The following is a 21,328-nucleotide window of genomic DNA, read 5'->3' on the forward strand; positions in this document are numbered from 1 at the left end:
AAATGCCTCACACCACCAGCGTGATCCCAGAGCTTCTCCCCGCGGAGCCGACAGCCTGCGTAGCGATTTATTCACACCGCTCTCCGCTCTGCAGCTCGCGGTGACACTGCAAAGTGTCTGGAAAAGCTCCTAGCCAGTGCACTGTCCACGACGGCTGCGGCAGGCTTGCTCAGACCAGTGCAAAGCCCCACGTTGGGCGCCACTTGTTGCTTCTCTTTCGACCGCCACTTTGCTCTCGGGGGTTTCTCGCCGCTGTCCCCCGTCCCTCCCCGGCCCCCCGGGACCCTCCGGCTAGCTGTCCCCTCCGGGGCCGGGGTTTTCCGCGGTCCCGCTGCCCTGGGCTTACCAGGCAGCGGCTGGGTTAGCACGGTCCGAGCTGCGGCGCTGCCTCAGTCGCCGCAAGGGTTCGAGATAAAGAGACCAAGAGAGACCAATGGTATGCTTGTCCAGAGAGATTGTATTGCCTGAAGCATTGCAGTGACCAAAGGCCCTGGGCTATTGCCCAGATACAGTTTTATACAGCAAAATTAAGAGATAAGGTCTTAAACAATAGAGACAGTGTTCAACTAAGGCACATCAGAACCACCCCAGGGGCCAGGTCCAATGGGAACTGCTCAGGGGTGGGGAGAAGGGGGTCTACAGAGGAATGCTGAAGCGGGACTTTCCCGAAACAGTGGAGCATACATAAATGTATCTTTTCCCTCAGTTTCTCATTCCCAAAGCCTTTCTAAAACAATGGGGCATACATGAATGTATCCTTTTCCTCAGTTTACCATTCCCAAGGCCTTTCTAAAACCTTCCTCCACGCTACCATGCCAGCATGACTGCAACAGAGATCTAGTCTTGCCAAAGACTGGATATGCAGACATGAAATCTGAGAATCATTCAAGAAACTTCTGCTGAAATCCATGAGAGAGGAAATTTTCAGATTTCCTGGAGAAATGTTAATTAACTACTTCCTAGGACCTTGGCATGTTCGCAAAAAATTCAGTATTGAAACTCCCACTGCCTTGGACAATAAGACTTCTAAATTCTTTGAGGTTACTATTATTTAAGAGAGAACTGAAAATTTCTTACCTTGCAAGACCTGAGTTCAGGGCCTCATGCTCCTCTGATTTCCTTTAAATAGTTGGTAGCATAAATAACATCTGAAACAGCCCTGAGTTGCATCCCTTTGAGTGCTTTTGGTGTTAGGGAAGTTATCAAATACAATAGGAAACAAAAAGCTTCAACAGTTCAGCTCTGTCAGGGGAGCAAAAGGATTTTTCAGATTATGTATATCAGTCTTTGCTCCCACCCTTGCTCCCCAGCTCTCTTTTGCTTTGAGCAATGCACATTTTCTGTTAAAGACATGGGAACTTGGCAGTCTGGCATTAAGTTCCCCTTATTGCATAGCAGACAACTCAGAAGTGTGCATGGTAGGATAAAGGCAAACAAAAATGAGAGAAGCCCACTGGAAGGGTTTTAATTCTTGAAGTAGGATTGAATCTGTTTAATTTTTGAAGCTTAGATTTGTGAGAGAAAGAAGTGCAGACTGTATGTTCTCAGGAGTTTTTTTGCAGAAGTACTTTTGGGAACAAGCTGAGGATGTGGGTGGGAAAGGTGCAAGACTGGCAGGGGTTGGTGTCACCACAGTGAGTGTGGCAGCCCTTTTGGTCACCTTTTGTTCTCGTGGGAATGTGTGGCCTCCCTCCATCCCAGCTCTGTTCCCTGCCCTAGTGCTGCAGCTGGTGCAGACCCTCAGTCACTCCTGGCTGAGAGGGCTGAACTGGACCAGTTCTGGCTTCTGAGGATTTCTGTTGCTATTGCAACAGTATGATTATGGCTGGTTTGCTGTAAGGATGCAAGTGAGCTCTTCCTTCTTAAACCTGTTCATGCCAACACAAAGGCAAACAGGATGTGGGGGAAGAAAAAGAGGGGGAGTGGGCTAGAAAAGAAAGGAAGAGAGAGGAGTGGGGGAAAAAAAAGAGGCATAGACAGGACTCTGTAACCTGCAGGTTCCTAGAAAATGCATCTTTATTTTTTGAGAAAACTCTTTTTGGTTCACAGTATATCTTTCTACATGACATGGACAAGCACAGGGAATATGTACAACACATACATTGATTCCTTCACACAAAAAGTTTAAATTAGAAAAGTATTGGAAAGGGAACAACTTATTACCTGTCACCTCCATCTGCAAGTAAAATACCTAATATATACAAGCTAAATCCTTCTTTTAGCAGGAAACTTGTCAGAACAGCTTGTGCATCCCCCTGGTATAGCCACAAAGACTGAGGAGACCATATCCAATCACTGACTTCTGCTCCACTGGCACAGCCTCCACTTTCAGTGCAGATGGGAATAAGAAATGGAAAACATTTTGTCTCTAACACAGGCATTTTTTTATTATGCAGCTGCTGACAAACTTAAGCTCTAGTGTATTCCTTTTGTAGGACAGATCTACAGTGGACTCTGGTAGAAAAAAATGTGTTTATTGTGTTTTGCAAAGGTTTAGAAGTCCTGTAGGAACGTCAAGCACCTGGATGATGTAATCTGTTGCTATCACTGGCTGAAGGTATTTAATTATGAAGAAATGGCTGATTTTGCAAAAAAAGCTTCTGGCCAAGAAGTGAAATCACAAAGCCAGCTGTATCATGTGTTTCATTTGGATTGCTCTACTGCTAAGCCCTAATTCTGTAAGTTTTTAGACTGATATGCAATAGTCTTGGAGGGAAATAAGATACCTCTTGTCTTCATTTCAAAAAACACTAGTGCCTCATCCTGGTAATTTCTCTGGCTGATGTCCAACATGAATTCTGCTGTCTTCATTGCTTCATTGAGAGGAAAACATTGCCAGTGTTCAAACATGCAAACATGTACTGCCTAGCCAATGTGACCAAAAGGACTGCGGAGAGTGTACTAAGCCTAAAATGGGTTATAGATGGATGGCCAGCAGTTTTAATTAATAGGAGACTTTCAGCAAAGCTCTGTTTTACCATCACAGTTAAAGTTCTGTGTTTGTGAATTCTTGCACTTTTAACCTTACAAAGAAACTCAAATTCATTTTATGACTCTATTCTTCCATTGTGCTCTGCCAAAGTGGTGAGGAAAAAGCTGCCTGTCTGTTCTGCCTGAGGTGAGAGAGCATCTTGATACCTTTTCTTCCACTTGGTGTAGACAATGACATGTGGTCTAAGTTCTTTCTTCCTGGATCCTGATACCTTTCATGAATTAAACTCCTAGGTAGAGCTACAATTCTGTATTAAAGTCTAAAAATTGCATGTAATAGTTGCATGTTAGCAGTTTTTCTCAAATTACTGCCTATAAGAGATAATTAATAGTGATTAGTGATAACATTTTGTGTGTCATCTCTCTGTTATTAATATCAAAGCACATCTTCAAAAGATAAGCAAATATCATAGAGATGAGGCTTGGCAAAAGCTGCAGTAGAGATAGGTAGAGGTATTTACGCCTTTGCCAATTGCAATGAGTTACTGTTCAATATCCCAGTATCAGTACCCCTGGTGAGGCTCCTTGAGTGCTTTTAAGTGACAGGGTGCTTGGCACAGCCAGTCAGTTTTCTTTCTTCAGGAGTCTTGGAATAAGAGGTAGAAGATGGGTGTTGTTTGCTCCTTACACATTGTGCTCTCAGAATGCTGGACAAGGCAAAGGAAGTCTCCAGAGCCCCTGTCCCTTCAGAGATTATAATTCAACTGTTCTGACTTGGTCTCCAGGAGCACCTACTCTCTTGAGTGCGTAGTGAAGCAGGATGCCTAACCTGGATTCTTAAATCACACACCTGGAAGCACCTAGGGAAATCATCACTGTGCCATATGATGCTAGGATAGGGATAAAATTCAACCTACATCCTGCCTTCCAACTTTGAACAACAAAAAATGGTGAGTCCTAACTTCAAAAAAATCTTTTTATTGATAAAAGAAAAACAACATTCAATCCCTCAGTGTTGTCAGCTCTTCTGCCTTTTACTGCCTTATTAAAAGACAGTGATAGATATCTGTGAGCAACGTCACTGTCTGTGGTAAGTATTATTTGGTGAAAGTTTCCAGAGTTAGAGATCTCTCGGAGGGTAAAATACCCAGTTAATGGAATTACACTAGTTTCTACCAGACAAAGATGCAACTCTGCTATGTGTTCTCTTTTTTTTTTTTTTTTTTTAAATAATCCAAGTAATCTCTTCCACATGTGGGTTCTTCCATGATTTCCTCCCCATCTAGTGATATAGGGAAGGCAGGACAGTCTGAACAGAGTTTCTGTCAGGCTGCAAATCCTGGTTGCTGCTCCTAAAGTGTTTGGGGCAAAGCAAAGGCTTTGGAGACCAGGCTAAGCAGGTCAGCCTTGTATATTGAGTCCAAACAAGGGATTTCAGCCCTGCCAGTTGAAAGCTACAAGGTTGTTTTTTTTTTTAAGAGAGGAGCAGTGAAGTCTGAACAGAGATTTCAGTCAGTAATCATTCAGTAAAGAAAGCTGCCTTGAGTCTCCTTTTCTGTGATTTGGGAGCTCCAAAGATTCAGCAAATGTGGTTTTTGGTTCCTTGGCCATCCCTTTTGTTGTTATAGCTAAGAATGGAATAGACTGGATGGGTAGATTTGTGACTATCTGAGATTTTTGTATACTTGCTGCAAATCCTGTAATTATTTTTGGGGTTAATTTTCCATGCTGCATAACTGGTCACTGGCCACAAAAACACGCGGTGGACTCTACAGACAAGAGATGTTTAATAATAAGGTGGAAAACATCTGTAGTTTTCACAAAGTTACTTTTTTTTAAAAAAAACAGATGTTTTGGAACATCTGCAGCCATATCATGTCAGCTGATTGAGCCTCTGCAGAGAACAGCTTTTGCTTGACTGGCAGCAAAAAACATTAATAACATCTGGAATGGGGTACAATGAATGTTTCCACTGTGATAGAGTTTGGTGACTTTTGCTAGTCATAGTCTGGTGCTTGTTGAATCTAAATATAGTGCCTGGAGAGCTTTCATGTTGGTGTCACTGCCATTTGATAAATTGTGGTAGTTTGGTCAACCTCAGCTTTCCATTAGAAGAATCCTTATAATTTTGAGGAAAAACATGGATGCTTTGTTTGTAAATAATATTTGGGGTGTTTTCCTAATGGTTCTGGGCACATGCAGAGCCATACCTACTGTCACAAATCCTCTGAACAATTCAGTAGCTGGAGAGGATTCAGGTATGCAGACATCAACTCCACACAAGAGGAATGATCTTATGAGTCTTGGGCTCTCTTAACACAGTACAGTTACCATAATCCAAGTGGAGGAATTAAACAAATGAAAGGTCAAGAAATGGGGAAATGTCTGACTTCATTGGTTTGTGGAGCAGTTTACATGGGTTAAAGCAGTTGCTTTTGTCTGGGTGCAATATCAGACCACCAGTATGTGATCCTAAGTTGCAATAAGTAGGTGGGGGAATTATATTTTCCTTGATGTGAACTACTCACCTTTTACTTGTGTGATTATATCCGCCTGCTTTAGAATGTCTTGTGCAAATGGACTGAAATAACTGATGAAAGGAAGGGATTTTGCTTAATTCTAAGAAGTGAAAATAAATCTCTTGAGCAAAGTTCTAAAGTGAAAATAAATCTCTTGAACAAAAAAAAAATTAATAATGCTAGTTTGCTTATATTTATTTCTTCAGGAGACTGAATTTATTCACTGAGTGTTTTTGTTATTGTTCTCTGGACTAAGTGGGTCTGGCTTTGGAACTTTTTCTGTGTTCTTCAAATATACCTGGCTTCTGGCAGCTTAAGGGGAATGAGTATGTAATTAGAAATGTGTCTTCTCTGGGTTTTGCTGCCATCATGGATTTAGCCTCTCCTTTGTTTCTCATAGATGCTATGAGGCTTGGTTTTCAAAAGCTGAGCTGTTGCAGGCCTACATCATATCTTTTGCATTTGGACAGAGTTTCCTTGGTAGTTAATTCATTATACCAGGTTGGAAGCCTTGCCCTCAACAAACATTTAATGCCCATGGCAATGTCTCTTGGCTGCATGCAGTCCTGGCCCATCTGCTGGAGTTGCAAGGTGCCTGTCCCTTGGGGTACAGCTTTGAAGGGATGGTGGGTTTAATTTGGTATGGTCTGACACAGCAAAAATGCTATCAGCTCTTCAAGAGGTACTTTCTGTGAGCTGTGCTATCTCATCATGCCTGCTGATAACTCATTCAGAGTCTCTTGTAGCAGGTCTGGGAAAAGGAAAGACAGAATTCAAAGCCACCTATCCATTCTGGTGGTGATATAGTTTATTTTTGTAGTTGCCATTTAAATAAAATTCTCACAGGATATGAAAACATAAGGCACTCAATGTAACAAGAATGTCCATATGTGATAATGACCTCAGGGGATGGTACTGCCCTGGAGAAATGCAACCATTTTCTCCATCAGAAAATATTTTATCTACCTGTCTGCTCTAGCCATTACTTAGTAACTGCATTTGTTTCTTTTGAGCTGTCAAGGAATACATTATTATGGTTGTATTTTGGAATCATATAGGATATGTCTGATTTAACTAAGAATCATCGCTGAAGGCTGAAGTATGATAGTTAACTGCAAGTATTTAATCAATTAAAAATTCTAATCAGCACTTTGCTGATGAAGAAGGCACTATCTCAATAGATATGTAATTTCTTGAGATTTCATTATAGAAATGAGATTTCAAGATGTTGAGCAAAGCGTAAGTGATGTCCCACACAGTCGATGTCATTATTTGGGAGATGTCAAAAACAGATTCAGAAGTGGGTTGGAGCTCCTGATGCAAGTATCAGCACAGGTTTTGATTCAGGCTAGCTCTTGTACAGCTTTAAGAGTCACTGGTGAGCTTTAGGTACATGAAATGCATGGGCTTTTGGATTTAGGTACATTAAATGTGTAGGTTTTCATGAAATGTGTAGGGTTTAGCTCTTATGCATTGGATTTCCCCCTGTAATAAAGCTACAATACCACTTCCTTCCTTTGTGGCAATGTGGCACCCTGTCCCATGCTCATGACCCCTAAGTATCCCAAAGTCCACTGGCCTAAGTGGTGGGGTGACACAGTTCCCTGTCCCTGAAGGACCACAGAACTGCTGTGAACCCGCTGTTCAATTCCCATCAGCTTTGTGCTGTGACATGGATTGATAAAAGTGGCAGGAATACATGGGGTCTGGTGGCTCACAGGTGATCTTCTCTGCAAATTGTGTCTGCTGCTCTGGCACAGGAGAAGGGCTGCCTGTGTGTGTTTCTGTGGAGTTGCTCCTGGAGAGAGGAGGAAGGGCTGTGAGCTGCTGGGAATGGTGAGCAAAGGAGCCTGCTGGGCTCAGACTGGGGTCCAGCAGTGGGAGTGGAGCAGGCAGGGCCAAGGCAAGGGAAGGGGACAAATGCAGAGACTCAGGGTGAATGAGGTGATGAAGCCTGTGCAGCTTGGGAATCACTGGCCTGCTTTGAGAGGCAAGATTTATTTACACACCAAGGAGCACCTTCTTGGTGCTCCTTAATTAGTCTTTGAAAATTGATAGCATTTTAATATAATTTTGATTCTGAAGGTCAGTCTAATATTGTATTGCATGATGCTAAATTGCTCTTCTCACAGTTAGGGGATGTAATTAAAAGCACAGGCATGCTGATTTTGATTAAGAGTTTATTTTCTTAATAACTAAGAAAAATTGAGTTTCATGGAAATAATTTTGGGGTTTAGTTATGCTGTTTCTTAACCTCTTCTTTTCCATTGAACTATTTCTGAGTGCGCAGAACAAAGGGGCATCAGCAGAGCATATGCACACATTGTTTCCTCTAGGGATCTTTGTAACAGTTTTTCACAGGAAACCTATTATGAAACAAGATAGAGTGAGATATATAGCTGGTACCAATCATCTGGGGATTCTACAAGACCTCTGGTATCTCTGGCATAGTTAGTTATGTCACCATACTACTGCAGTAATTTCATACAATTAAAACTTATGCTTCAACACAATAACTGGCAGAGGAACAGAAACCTTGATTATTCTTGTAAGGATTTAATCCTTCAACACTCATGTCTCATTTCATTCATTATTTTGTTTTTGTTTTGCAAAGAGCAGAGGTAAATCACATGGTCCAAGCCTAAGCAGAGGTGTCTTCTCCCAAGCCTCCACTTCTCAAACACATCTGTGCCATGGTGCCAGCCCTTAGAGTGAGTGCAGAAACATCTCACTTTCAGTGTGAAAATAAAATAAAGGAGAAATCTTTCTTTTAGCCAAGAGTGCCATAAGGGAAATGTAGCTTGAAATGTGATCATGATGGCTTAAGTACACATAGGGAAATAACAGGAAATCCACACTATTTTAATTTTGTAAAATTCATGGTTCTTAAGCCGTGTTTGGAATTCCTAGGGATCTGGCTCATGATTTGTGAATGCGTCAAAGTGGCAGTACTGTGCTGTTTTAAGTAACCCAGATCTCACTTATTCACATCATGTAGTTGCATGTCACAGGGGGCTGTTTTCCTCTTCTGTTTTCTCCTCTTTCTTTGTGTTCTGTTCTAGACCTTGATTAACCTCATGTTTCCCAGGAACATTCTACATCTTAGAGTGGAAACTTACTAGTAAGGCACATTTTGAATGTAAAAAAATGAGGCTGAACTTTCTCTCCATATATATTTATATGAGCACTGTAGTAAAAATTATTGCAATGAAATGACATAAAATATCCTATAAGCCATGAGTGGCTTTATAGTGAACTTTCTAGTTAGAATAAACTTTGCAGTTAAAGGAGGTATTTGAGCTATTTCACATCAACACCTTTGTCGAAGTGGAAAAGATTTCATTTGATTCAGGAGCTGTTGCATGATAGAAAGCTCAGTGTTTTCCCTCTCACTTGGAGCATATTCCTGACACTTGAGAGATTCCTGACTGTTAACTGGCAGTGAGAGCAGTGTGGATGTGGTCAGGATTCTCCTCTGCCCATGCAAGGGTGGTCCTGCTTCTGATAGCAGGGAGAGTGGATGGGTGAGTGCCACAGCATCTCTGAGTGTTGGGTTCAGTGCATAGGGCATCTCAAACTTGCCAAGCTGTAGGAAATGAGTTGGGTCAGGCACATCTCTGAACTGTAATTTGAAGGTTAAAAAGAGACTTTAAAATGCTTTTGTGGGTGCAGAAATAGTGTAGTCTCTTTTGCTGCTGAAGTAGGTTTGAAGGGGAGCCAAAAAAAAAGATTATGGCAGTAGATTATATATGAATTTGGTTCAAAAGAGAGACCACTTGATCTTGTGGACTGACAGGTATTTTCAATTTTCTTGCAGCATGATTTCATTACTCATAGTTACCTAGATTTATTTTGTCCTGCTGGAGGCACTTATTGGGCACAGAGGTAGATTTAATTTTAACAGAGGTTTGGACCTGGCTGTAGTTATAGTACTATTAGTCTGGGGTGAAGAGGGGAAGTCAAACTTGGATTGTTGCTTTGCCTGTTGGCTGAGAGCTTATCAAGAGGGAAGTAAACCTGCAGCAATAAAAGCTGTTCTTGACATTGCCTTATGCAGAAGAGACAAAGGTGTTAATTAAATGGAGGTTGCGCATTAAAACTTCGTAGCCAGAGGAGAGAAGAAAGGACACAGGAGGATGATGCCTGTCTGTCCCATTGGGTGTGCTCCTGGCTTCTGATATTTGGCTTTATTATGGACTCCAAAGAGTATCAAAGAGTATAAAGATAACTTTTCTGCTTCTAATGGGTAGGATATGTGGTGTCTGTTTCAATTATTTGTACAGTTTAGCTGTGAGGTCATGAACACATCCCTGGTTAACCTTTATGCTCCAATTTAGGTTTCTTTCCAGTAACTTAGGTTAAACAACATGGTAGGATCAAATAAAGCTGTGGGCTGAAATTGACTGGATTTTCCATGCATTCTTGAGCTGAAGAGAAGAAAGTGTTGTTAGAAATATTTTAATTTGCATACAAACTCTTCTCCCCCCACCCCTTGTTAAATGAAGTTTTTTAGGCGAATGAATGTAAACCTAGATTGGTAAAAAGAGAAATAAGGACTGTGTCTATGCATAAATATCTAAGAGTTTTGTGCTTCTGCAATAATAGATACTTTAGAAGTATGTAGGGAAAAAAAAAATTAGAAGAAAAATGAGCCACAGTATCACCACCTGCTTAGTGCCATGTTTTGGTTATCAGCAGAATAACACTAAAGGGTTTTGGTCCACTGCCTGAATCAGGCCGTGATAAGCCAGAGGAGCAGCTGATGGTGGATGTGTGAGATGCATGGGAAGTGGTCAGGGGGTTGATGCTGCCAAAATGCCAGTCCACTCATGAAAATCATTCACTCATTCTCTTCTGCTATAGTTAAGCAGAAGAGAGAGAAAAAAAATATTTTATTGGAATTAATGACTTGAGGTAAGGATTGGAAAGAAACACTTTAAAGGCAAAACAGGCTCAAAATGTAAAAGGTATAAAGAAAACTTTATTAACAGAATTAAAAGAAGAATAATGAGAGCTAAAACCTTTAGAACACCTTCCTTCCTCTCCCCCTAGCCCTTCTTTCCTTCCCATTGACAATGTAGGGAGACAAAACATGGGGTTTTAGTCAGTTTGCCATTCTAAAAGTATTTTTCCAGTTTACTTAGGGAAAGGAATCTCTTTTGCTATGCCATGGGGGTCTTTTCCATGGGAGGTGGTTTTCTGTGCACTTTACCAATGTGGTTCCAATTTTCACAAGTAGCAGTCTGCCCAGAACCTGCTGCAATGTTAAAGTCCCTCCCATGGGCGGAGCAGTTTTCCCACAACTGCTTTTTCATGGGCCATTAGTTCTTGGGGTTTTGTTTTTAAGGATGAGCTGTTCTAGTATAAAAGCAAGGGTCCTCTTCCTCTAACCCTGAAAGTAAGGGTTCTCCTTCTCTCTGTTGAAGCCTCTCACCAGATCACAGCTTTTCAGTATCCACGTGCTCCAGCATGAGTACCTTCTTCTCATGGGCTGTGGATGAATGCTACATCCCCCATATACTTAATAAATTACAGGGGAACTCTTGTATTATAGTCCTCACCATGGCTTGCAGAAGAACCTCAGCTCCAACACTCGGAGCATCTCCTCCTCCCTCTCTCGCCTTTGCACCGACCTTAAGTCACCATGCTTCTCTCCTCATGTGTCTTCACCCTTTCCTTTTTCTGATTCGAGAGAGAATTGGTGTTTGCATGTTTGTTTCTTCTCCCCCCTTCACCCTCCTCCATGGGCAGCAAGAAAGAGAGCTTCCGTGGCTTTTTTTCATTCTTAAATATGTTATCATAGAGGCTGATATGTTATCATATCATCTTTTCTAGGTGGGCCAGCCAATATGTCAATCCTTAGAGCCTTTAGGGATTGGCTCTGCTGAACATAGTAGAGGTCTTGAGGTGCCTCTCTCGGAAGTAGCCTTTGTGGCTTTTTGTCCACCCCCACTAAAAATCAGATTGTGTTAACCCACTGGTCTGAAAGAGAAGTGACTGCAATTCCTGTCTTAGTGATGGCCTAGAAGGGGAGAACAAAAGAACACTGTAATCATACAATTTGAAGAATGTATTTGTGTGTGTGTACCCAGAAATGCAGTCCCTGATCTTGCTGTCATAGAGAGGTTCTGTATCTTTACAAGGCTGCATTTCTCTGCTTTTTTGCATTTCCAACTTCTTCATGCTATGTAATCCATTGTATATAAATCTATTAGTGCTACTTTTTGTTGTATCTGACAAACTTGTATGAATTCTACAGGAATATTGATGAAAAGATGGTAAATTAGGAAACATTGCAGTCCAAGGAGGCTCCCACTGAACTGTGCACTGCTTCAGTTGTTTTTCTAAGCACTCTTTAAAGATCACCCATGGTGGAGACTACATAAACTTCTGAAGCAATGTGCTGTTCTGTCCTTGCCTTATGTTCTGTCTTTGCCTTATGTCTAATCCCTTTCCTTACTGTTTCATACACAAACCACATGGGAAGCAGCACATTCCCGTCTGTTCACCAGCCCTTTGCACACTTGGAGGTTATCGTCACACAGCCCCTTCACCCTCTCCTCTAGAATAAACAACTCTGGCATTTCAATCATCCTTTGCAAGTTCCATTTTCTAGAAACTAAAAGATAATGCATTATCTTGATGGGCCACATGAGAGGAGGAGGCTGCCAAATGAAATTCTGTGAGAAATTATTCATACTTCAGGATGTGCTAATGAAATATTTCATAACTTCATTAATATGAACACCAGCATGGTATTTTTTAGATTCAGGGAAGTTTGCATTTCTTCAGCGTGGTGCGAATTAAGTTGTTAAGTTTGTTCTTCGGAGAATAAGTGTTGTAGCATAAATTAAAATAAATAGGCTGGAAGTGTATGTACTGGATGTAGCCATCAGTGCCAGCAAACATGTGGCAGTGGCTCAGTGTTAAGTTCACCAGGACACTGCGGGCTACAGGCTCAAAAATATCAAGGCGCTATTTATATCAGGAGAGTCATCTCCATCCAAAACCTGTCTCTTTCATTGCAACCCTGTTAATTCCATTGGTGATGCTAGTTTTGAAGTGTCAGCTGCCCCTTTAGAAGACAAATGAAACCACAAGTAATGCTCTGTTAGAGGCAACTAGTCATATCTAATATTTTTTGCATTGACACAGCTTGACTGAGACATATTGGTGTGTAGACAAGCTTTTTTCCAGTGTTACCAGTTATGTTAACAATGCAACCTAAGATCTTCCTCTTTTTTGTTTTGTTTTGGTTTTTTTGTTCTCACCTCAGGACATCACAGTAAGATTGAGATTTCCAGCATAGCATGCAAATGAATAACATCATTGTTTCAACTGCTTCTTTATCTCCTTAATGCTTCCTTTTCCTCATCTTCCTTTCCCTCTTTCTTTCCCGGTTTCTTTTCTTAAACACTTGTAACTTCTGCTGCACAGCCCTCTGGGAATACTTTAAATATGAGAGAGATTTCATGGAGACTCTTCATCATGAGGCCTGCCAGAGATATATCAAGACCTCTTTTTCACCGCTTGAAACTGACAAAAGGACCAACAGGAATAAAATTTGATCTCTTTAGAGAAATGGAAGTGGATGATCTGTTGCTCTATGAAGCTTTTTCCCCTTCTTTTTCTTTTCCCAATCCCATACTCTGTATGTGGCTGGTAGGTAGAGCAGGAGCTTGGTATATTCTCAGCCAAGAAGCAGCTGTCTCTGTAATTCATTTCATAACTCCTTTGATGCTTCCAGAGAAGTGGAGGGTCAAGGAGAGGCATGGGGACAATCTCTTCTGATAAAAGAAAGAGGAAGTGCTTACTGTTGTGCTCTTCTTGTGGTCTGTTAGCAGATGCTTATCAGATACAGTAGGATCCCGTTTCACTCAGTACAGACTTTTTATTAACATGTTATGTCCCTGTGGCTGTGAGTCTGACAGGAACCTGCAAAGCTGGCTTCAGAGGCAGAAATACTCTAATGTCTGAGATGTCCCTTATGCCTCTTAATCATATGGTCTGCATCTATTCTGCTAAACAAAAATGCCCTTACTTCTCTTGCTGACAGGGTTGAACAGTCTGTTTTCCTTTTGGAAAGGGCTTTGCTAGTTTTTGAAGACTGTTGATCAAATAACAGCTGTTGAATTTGTTGGACACAGAGCTCTGATGCTGTGTTTAGTGCAGGTTTCTTCCAGAGGGTGACTATGTCTGTGGCCAATCCAGCTGTCCCACACAGGGGAGCCTGGAGCTATGTTTAAAACTTGTTGCTGACTGCTGCTTCTTGCAGAAAGTGATGGCTTTGACTTGTCTCTCATGTGTGTCTCACAAAGAGACGCTAGACCAAGATAAATGATCCAAACTATTTCAATTTTGTTCCTAGTGGGATATATTTTTCTACATTAATTCCAATTAAATATCCACAGGTAGCAGACAAAAGAATTAGAAACACACACAGAGATTGATATAGAGCTATGCAGCTGTTCCTGTAATAATTGATTTAGAATAATTGAATCATTTTCCTGTAGAAATCTCTTCTTCCGCAGAACACTATTATATTCTGCAATACCTTTTGTTCCTTTAGTTAATAGAGCTGTGTAACAAATGCATATCTGCACTGGAAAATGCAGACCATTTGAACTCTAAAATATTAATTTTAAATGTACCTATGGCTATTTTTAATAGTAATTTAAAATGATCCTAAAAAGCACATGTTGAGATAATGAGATCCATAAATACTGGTTGGCATTATTGATTCACATGTATTGCTTCCGTAGATTACTTCCATTTCCCACATTTCTTTTCATGTCTATCCTAATCGGGGAGCTGGATTTTGAAGGTATTTATTTATACTGAGCCTTGTGTAAATACAATGAAAATAAACTTCTCCAGTGGGAGCAGAAAAAAGCCAGAGCTTACCATTGTGGAACAATTCAATCCTTAGTTTTTGTTAAAGATTAAGAGAAAGTGTTTAATTTATTCTATAAGTAAGGATAAGTAACTTCCCCATTTCCAGAAAAATTCAGGGATCTTTCATTATTTTTTGCAGTCTCTGCAGAAGACTCTTCAAAGACAGAAAGGAAAGGCAAAAATGTACTGTAGGAATGAAAAATCTTTTTTAGTATACACAAAGTAAACTGGTGCAGGCTTATCCAAGGTACAACAGTTTATCTCAGCTGAGTGAAATCCTCCAGCAGCTGCAGGTAGTCAGGACATTTTGGATTACTTTTATTGTCTTTCAGTGTGATATTCTGTTTCTTCTCTTCCCTCTCTGTGTCATTTATCCAAGCAAAACTCCAACCTTATGAAAAGAAATAGAAGGAAACCAGATCTCATCTACCTTGTGTTCATGTAGTGATTCCATTATACCCACTCATATTTCTGCAGGGATACTTATTTTCCTACCAGGACTGTTTGTTTGTTTTTGTTATATATAAACCTTTTCCAAAGTGATTTTGTAATAATCAAAATAAGACATGCTGAAAGATTGTTAATACCTGGCAGCTGCCACAGGCACTAAAACAAGCTTTACAACTGCCCCTTGTCAGAGCAAAGTGCATCCTTATTAGAAGAAGTTGATATGTTATTACCACACTGTTAAAAGCTAGCCATATATTATTGGATAAATACCTGTAAAGAATAAACAGGTCATACCGGGGTTTGGAAGTCTTCACTGGGTTTAAGTGCTGTCATGTGAAGTGTCATAAGACTTGCTTGTCACTCCCCTCTCTGCAGAAAGAGCACCACAGGCAGAACAGGAATTGTAGAAAATTACTTTATTTCCCACACTTCCCGTCACTGCTTTATAAGAGCAAACTTGTTTGTCAGATTCTTGCCTGGTTAGTTGATTAGGTTAAATTCTGCAGGGAGCCTTATGTTCAAAAAAAATTTTCATGTCACATAGGCTTTACAGTATCTCAACAGAATTTTGTTACAATTGTCCAGAAATGTATGGCTACATAAACATTCCTTTTTTTGGAAATTATGTTATGTTTTGTGCTTCCTAAAATTGATATTAAAAAATCATATTTCTATTTCTATGCCATGGTACAATGCAAAAGTGAGACTAAATTCTAAGACAATGTATGTATGTGTTTTTTGTTTGTTTGGTTTTTTTTTTTTTAATTTATTTCTCATACTTGTAAACACAGAATAATATGACCTATAATCAGCACCCAGTCAGAAGGTGGGACTGATGGGATGGGCAGTGGGGTATTGAGTTACACCCATGCCTGTTAGTGTTTGAAGTTCTTAAAGTAAGGTGCCTACGTTTCATATGGAATGAATATCCCTTTTGTTCCTTACCTGCTTTGAGATTGACAGGTTGAATTACTTACAATCCATGTTTTCCATTCATAAAACTTTTTCCTCAATAGGGTGAAAGGAAAACATAGAGACAAATCTCATGTGGAAGAGACGACACGTCAGCATTTTGGTTTATTGGCCATTGATGATACAGTAAATCACTAAAAGCAGGTTTAGAGCCTAGGAAGCAGCACTATTGATCTTCTTGAGTCCTGTTGCCAGAAATTGTATTAAAGAGCTTAACACAATGATGTGTAGCCTCGTGGCAGCAACACAGCCAAGAACAACCTTTCCCAGTGATCAGCAAGCTGGGAGTCCCAGTGATACAGTGAATTCATTGGGGGAGGTGTGGTGTCTCTTCACTGTCCTCCTAGAGACCAAACTGACTATCAAGAGAGGTAGTTCACATTTAGGATTTCAGTGTTTTCAAAGTAATTATCCAAATGTAAAGCAATTAATGTGTTTTCTTCTTTCCTTCACTCCTTCCTGCATTTTGAATGATATGAAACAAAGTTATATTTTTCTGCTTATCATCCATTTAAAAAAAACTAAACTGTGGAAGGCGAATGTAAATGTGTGATAAGATTTCAGCTAACTCATGTTTGGGATTGTCAGCATCAGAAAGGAGCAGTTTATTGCAATTTATTATTACTATTTATTCAGCAAAGTATGCTATACACAGTTGTAGATGCAAAATTAGTCTATACCAGTGAATTGTTGAAGGTTTATACTTAAACCTCTAGTAAAAGGGACTAAATAACACTTATGAAAGACATTTAGGTCTTTTGAGTTAAAAATAAATACTTCACATGCTGTGTTTAAATGCAGATTTTCAGTTATTTAGTCCTGTATGGAATTTTAAATGCTTAGATATGAAAGAATGCTTGCACTTCAAATGCTTTTACTGTTGAAGCAGACCTATGAAAAAATAGTGCATGAATGCCCACAGGATTGGAAGAGCAGGAATAATGGTTCAGGCCTTGGCTTAACAATTGAATGAAAAGCCTACTTAGCTTCCTAAGAATCACACTCCATTTGTTTCTAAATGGACCTGGAATTTTGGTAATTTGGGGACAGATTTTCAAAATACGTAGTCACCTAAAAAAAAGCCGTCAAACAGGCTTTTTAGAAGTTCAGTGTTTCACAGTCCTGGCTGTAGATATCTCACTGAAGTTAGGTACCCCTTCAAGACATCAATTGCTGTCATTAGACATTAGGGTCTACCCATAATGTGTCTGAAATCTGATTCTTAGTTACTAAAAAAAAAATACAATTCTTCTTTTAGAGATTCTATAAATGCAAGCCACAGGATTTATTTCTGAGCAACCCTTTTTACAATCTAAGCCACATAAAATAAAGTAAGAATTTTGCATTTTAATAAAATGTATCTATTTAAAAAAATGTAGCTATTTTCTGGTTGTATAGTACTTAACTGAAAGGGAATTGTTGCTGTTTCTCATGGCCTTACCCACGGAGGAATGTGTTTTGGTAGCAATTAAAGATGGACAACTCCCTGAGGCACTGAGCTCTTAGGTGTTTAGCATTAGGCACCCTTTCTGTTAACTTTGCAAATTGCTTCGTTTTCCAGAAGTGGATGGAACTGCTCTTAAATGGGGTGGGGATACTCTGCTATTTTAGATCCTTTGTTCCTATTTAGAACTTAAACAGGTACTAAAAGCAAAAAAGGTTAATTAAAATCTACTAGCCCCTCAATTAGACCAATGAAAAAAAAGTTGTAATGTTTTCTTTTACTGTGGTTTTGGCTTTGTGCTAGTGTTTCCTCTCTAATAAGAATGTGCCCTTGTTTTCACACGAGTGTCAGTTTTTTGTGCATTCATACAGCACTTCAAAAGTCATTCTGATTTAGAAGGCAGCTGTCTCAGAAATTGGGACTTCTCTTTCCCATGTGCTCACACATCCCTTTCTACAGGGGTCAATTTAGCTACAGCATGATTGGAAAATAGTTGAATCCAAAAATATGGCTTTATTCCCAATAACTGCTGTGATTGTGAGTCACAAATCAGTGCCTAAAGCTAGAATTACTGCTATGTAGATTTCAGCACTTCATCTCTTTAGTTTTTATTTAATTTGGTGTTGTTTAGAAGAAAACACCTTTATTTTTATTCAGAGAACAAAACCCTTCACATCCACAGTCAATATCTGCCTCTAATCATTGGAGAAATGGGAACTCTGATGGAAGTTTATGCCATTAAAAATATTTGCTCCTGGACTTTTTCAGCAGTGATCTGTTTGCAAATGGCTGAGTGCACTGTTTTAACCAGATATCCAGCATGTTTTTAATGAGATTATTACTCAGACAATAGAGTATAAAACAACCATGAGAATACTGCTTTCATAAAAACATCCCCCAGACCCCAAACTGAAAGTGACCCATTAAACCCGAACTCCACAACAACAAAGCAAATCCTTTCAGTAGGAGACATTTCATGAAGTACTGTGGCTGGTATTTGAGATTTCCTACAGAAAGCAGCAGAAACTTCATGAATGTGCTCATTTCCACTGCTACATCTGTTCTCCTCCCCATCTCCTGGAGCACAGTACCACCTTTGGAATGCACTTTTGCAGGTTGCAGGACTGAGGAGTTATTTCTGCTACAATGATAGTATTGTTTCTCCTCAGCTTTAGCATGGGAAGAGAGCTCAGCTATGGGATACAGACATAGCTGTCCTCATGCTGAGTTCTGTATCTTCTGTCATACAAACCAGAAACACACAGTAATCATATCTCTGGATTTTCTTATTGCTGTAGCCTCTAGTTCTGTTTTATTTGCTATTTCAGGTGAACTCAAAGCTCTAGCCCTGGATTTACAGCAGAATGTTGTGCTGCTGATTGCTCACAGAAATCATCAAAAACAGCTCTGAGAAGCTTCTCCTGTGAAAGAAGTGATGTGTTTGCAATTCGAAAGTTAAGCAAGCTGCTAAGAACTACAGGGTAACATTTAAAATGAAAACACAATTTTTTTTTCCTGAAAAATGATTATACATTAGGCAGAGTCTCACTGAGGGAGCTTAGGAAAGGGTGTGTTTCTTTTGTAAGAAAAAAATTCCAGGTCTAAGAACTTCTACCACATCAAGTCCAGAGTTCTCTTCTAAATCTGTTTATAACTTGTGGAACACAGTGTGTTTTTTTCTGCTCTGCTGAAGGGGTGGAAAAGCAGTAGGAGGAGTTCAAAGACTTGAAGTTTAATGGAAACAAAAGTGTTCTGAAGAGATGGGACACATACATGAGCAATGGGTAGGAGAGCTGTAGTTCTGCCTTCAGGCACGAGAGGAATGGTGAAGGATGGGTGTGAAGGACAAAGTAACACCTATGAGATGTACCACCTATCTCTGTACTGGAAGTGGGACCGTGAAACAGCCAGTTTCACTGTTGTGAGGTGTTGTGCCAAAGTCCAAAGGGCATATGGGCTAACTATATCTTTGCCTAGGGAATATCATCTTAGGGCTTCTGTTAGAGAAGGTGAGAAGCAGCAGAAGCTTAGGTATTATTCCTTCAGCCACAATTTTGTGTGTGCCTGTGCACTCTTATGGAAGGCCTTCCTGATAAAGGGATGTCTTTTAAACATTTTGTGTAGAATTATAGAGGAAAGTTCTCTTAGTGTGCTGTGCCCTATTCACAGGGCAGTGTGGCAGGAAGGTGAGCCTGCAGCCAATTCTCCAGCCCAAGTTCTTCTGGTGACTCTGAAGTCTTAACAGCACTTGAAAGAATCACCCAGTAAGAAAGTCCTCATTACAGAATGTGGAAGTTGATGTGGAGACTCCTCACTTTCGTATCACCTTGACCTGGATCACCATGTGTGTCCAGAATTGTATTCCTTTTGAAATGATTTTGAAAGGTTTGGGGTGTTTTTTTAAGAAACCTGGAGATGCAACAGCCATGGGTAGTCAGTGTCTTTATAGAGATAAGGGGTTCACATAATGGTACAAAGAATTAAAAGTAGTTGCCTGCAACTATTATAAGGGCATTTATTTGGCATTTTCCCCTAAAATTCCCTGTGAGAATCCATTTTACAAATGCAGTTTCTGATCTAACATTTCTGCTTTCATAAGGGATTGACTGTCATTGTTGTGGTAGCTAGAGGGTTGTTCAGACCACAAAAATAAGGCAGTTATCCTATGAGCTGATAAGATTAACCCTTGAAAAAATGGCATCAGTACAAAAATGTAGGTAGATATCTTTTGTTGCCTGATTCTCAACCCAGTGCTTGCTTGCTTCTTTTCTTATTCCCCCTCCTCATTCCAAGACAGAAGCGCACATGTGAGTCTTGGCTGAGGCATAGCTCTGAAGACTTTACTTTAAAATAAGTAAAAAATAAAGTCCTTAATTCACCACTGCAGTCCTTGTGCATAAGCAAGATGTTTCCTGTTAATGTGGTATAAATAAACACTGATCCCCGAGGACATCACACCCTGTGTGTTCTTCCCTTTCAAAGCATTAATGTTTTACCAATCCCAAGGGAATACATAAGCTCCTGGACCATTTTGAGTGTGGTGTCATTTTAACATGGTTTTGCCTTTTTTTTTTTTGGATGTAAAAACTACAGAAATGTGTTTGTGTTCTGTGTAAAGAACTAAGATTTAATCAAGGTTCTTACAGCAGAAGCAATCTTATGGAAATATTTCCATTTCAGCTTAGTTCCCTTTGACTTGAGTTTTGTAGGGAGAGATTGACTCATACTTCACTACTCATTGGTAAGGGACTGTCCTCGGATGTGGGACAGCCAGAGTAACTCTGTGTGCAGAGACCTTGCCAAGAATTGGGCAGAGCAGAATCACAGCCTTCCATGTTCACGAGGCCACACACATTCTTGTTTTGACAAAGTTTCATTGCATAATGGAAACCTTAAGATTTGCCTCAGAGCAGAACAGTCATTTTATTGTCTCTGGGCAGTATCTCCATCCCCATTCTGCTAAATTTTATGTGGCCTTGCTTTGTATGGGCAGCAATAGCTGCTGTTTTGCTAAATGCTCCAATTTTTTTCTCTTTAATAATTATTAATCTGTGAGGAGACGGTAAGAGAGGGGGCATTTAGATGAAAATTCTCCAGGAACGCAGTCTCTTCCCTTAGCTGGAAAATACTTGTGAAAATGAATGAACGACTTTGGAATCTCATTTGGAATTAAGATTATTTTCCTGCAGAGGTGATTAAATTAAATTTTTCATGTGCATCACTCTATATGCTTTTGTGGTTTAAGAAGACATAGAATTAGTGCCTATGCTTTTTGATATATTCTAAGGAATCATAACTTAGAGAATAAAGAGGTTTTCTAGACACGAGATTTCTGAGGATCATTTATGAATGATTCAGTCACTTTTTTACTGCATGAAACAGAGGTGAGCTGGGAGGATATCAACATCTTTACTTTCCTGTGAATTATTGTTCAGGGAGAAAAATGAATGAGTTAATTGCCACAATAGAGTCATGTTTAGTTTTGGGATTAAATTACCCGGAATTTAGCACTGAACAATAGATTTGCCATCTAAACAATCCAGGTATGTTAAATTCTTTGGTTATTTCACTAAGTATTGTTGAACACAGCTGTTAGTTTTCTTCATTTCAGCTTTTT

At 39.9% G+C, this 21,328-nt stretch overlaps 1 long non-coding RNA gene across 1 annotated transcript in view; it reads left to right on the forward strand.

Moving 5' to 3' along the window:
- Positions 1-21,328, forward strand: part of LOC146766628 (uncharacterized) — a 114,770-nt gene that overhangs the window by 24,522 nt on the left and 68,920 nt on the right. The window lies entirely within an intron of this gene.

This window comes from Lonchura striata, chromosome 9 (assembly GCF_050655825.1).
Source record: "Lonchura striata isolate lonStrDom1 chromosome 9, ASM5065582v1, whole genome shotgun sequence".
Taxonomy (NCBI): Eukaryota; Metazoa; Chordata; class Aves; order Passeriformes; family Estrildidae; genus Lonchura; species Lonchura striata.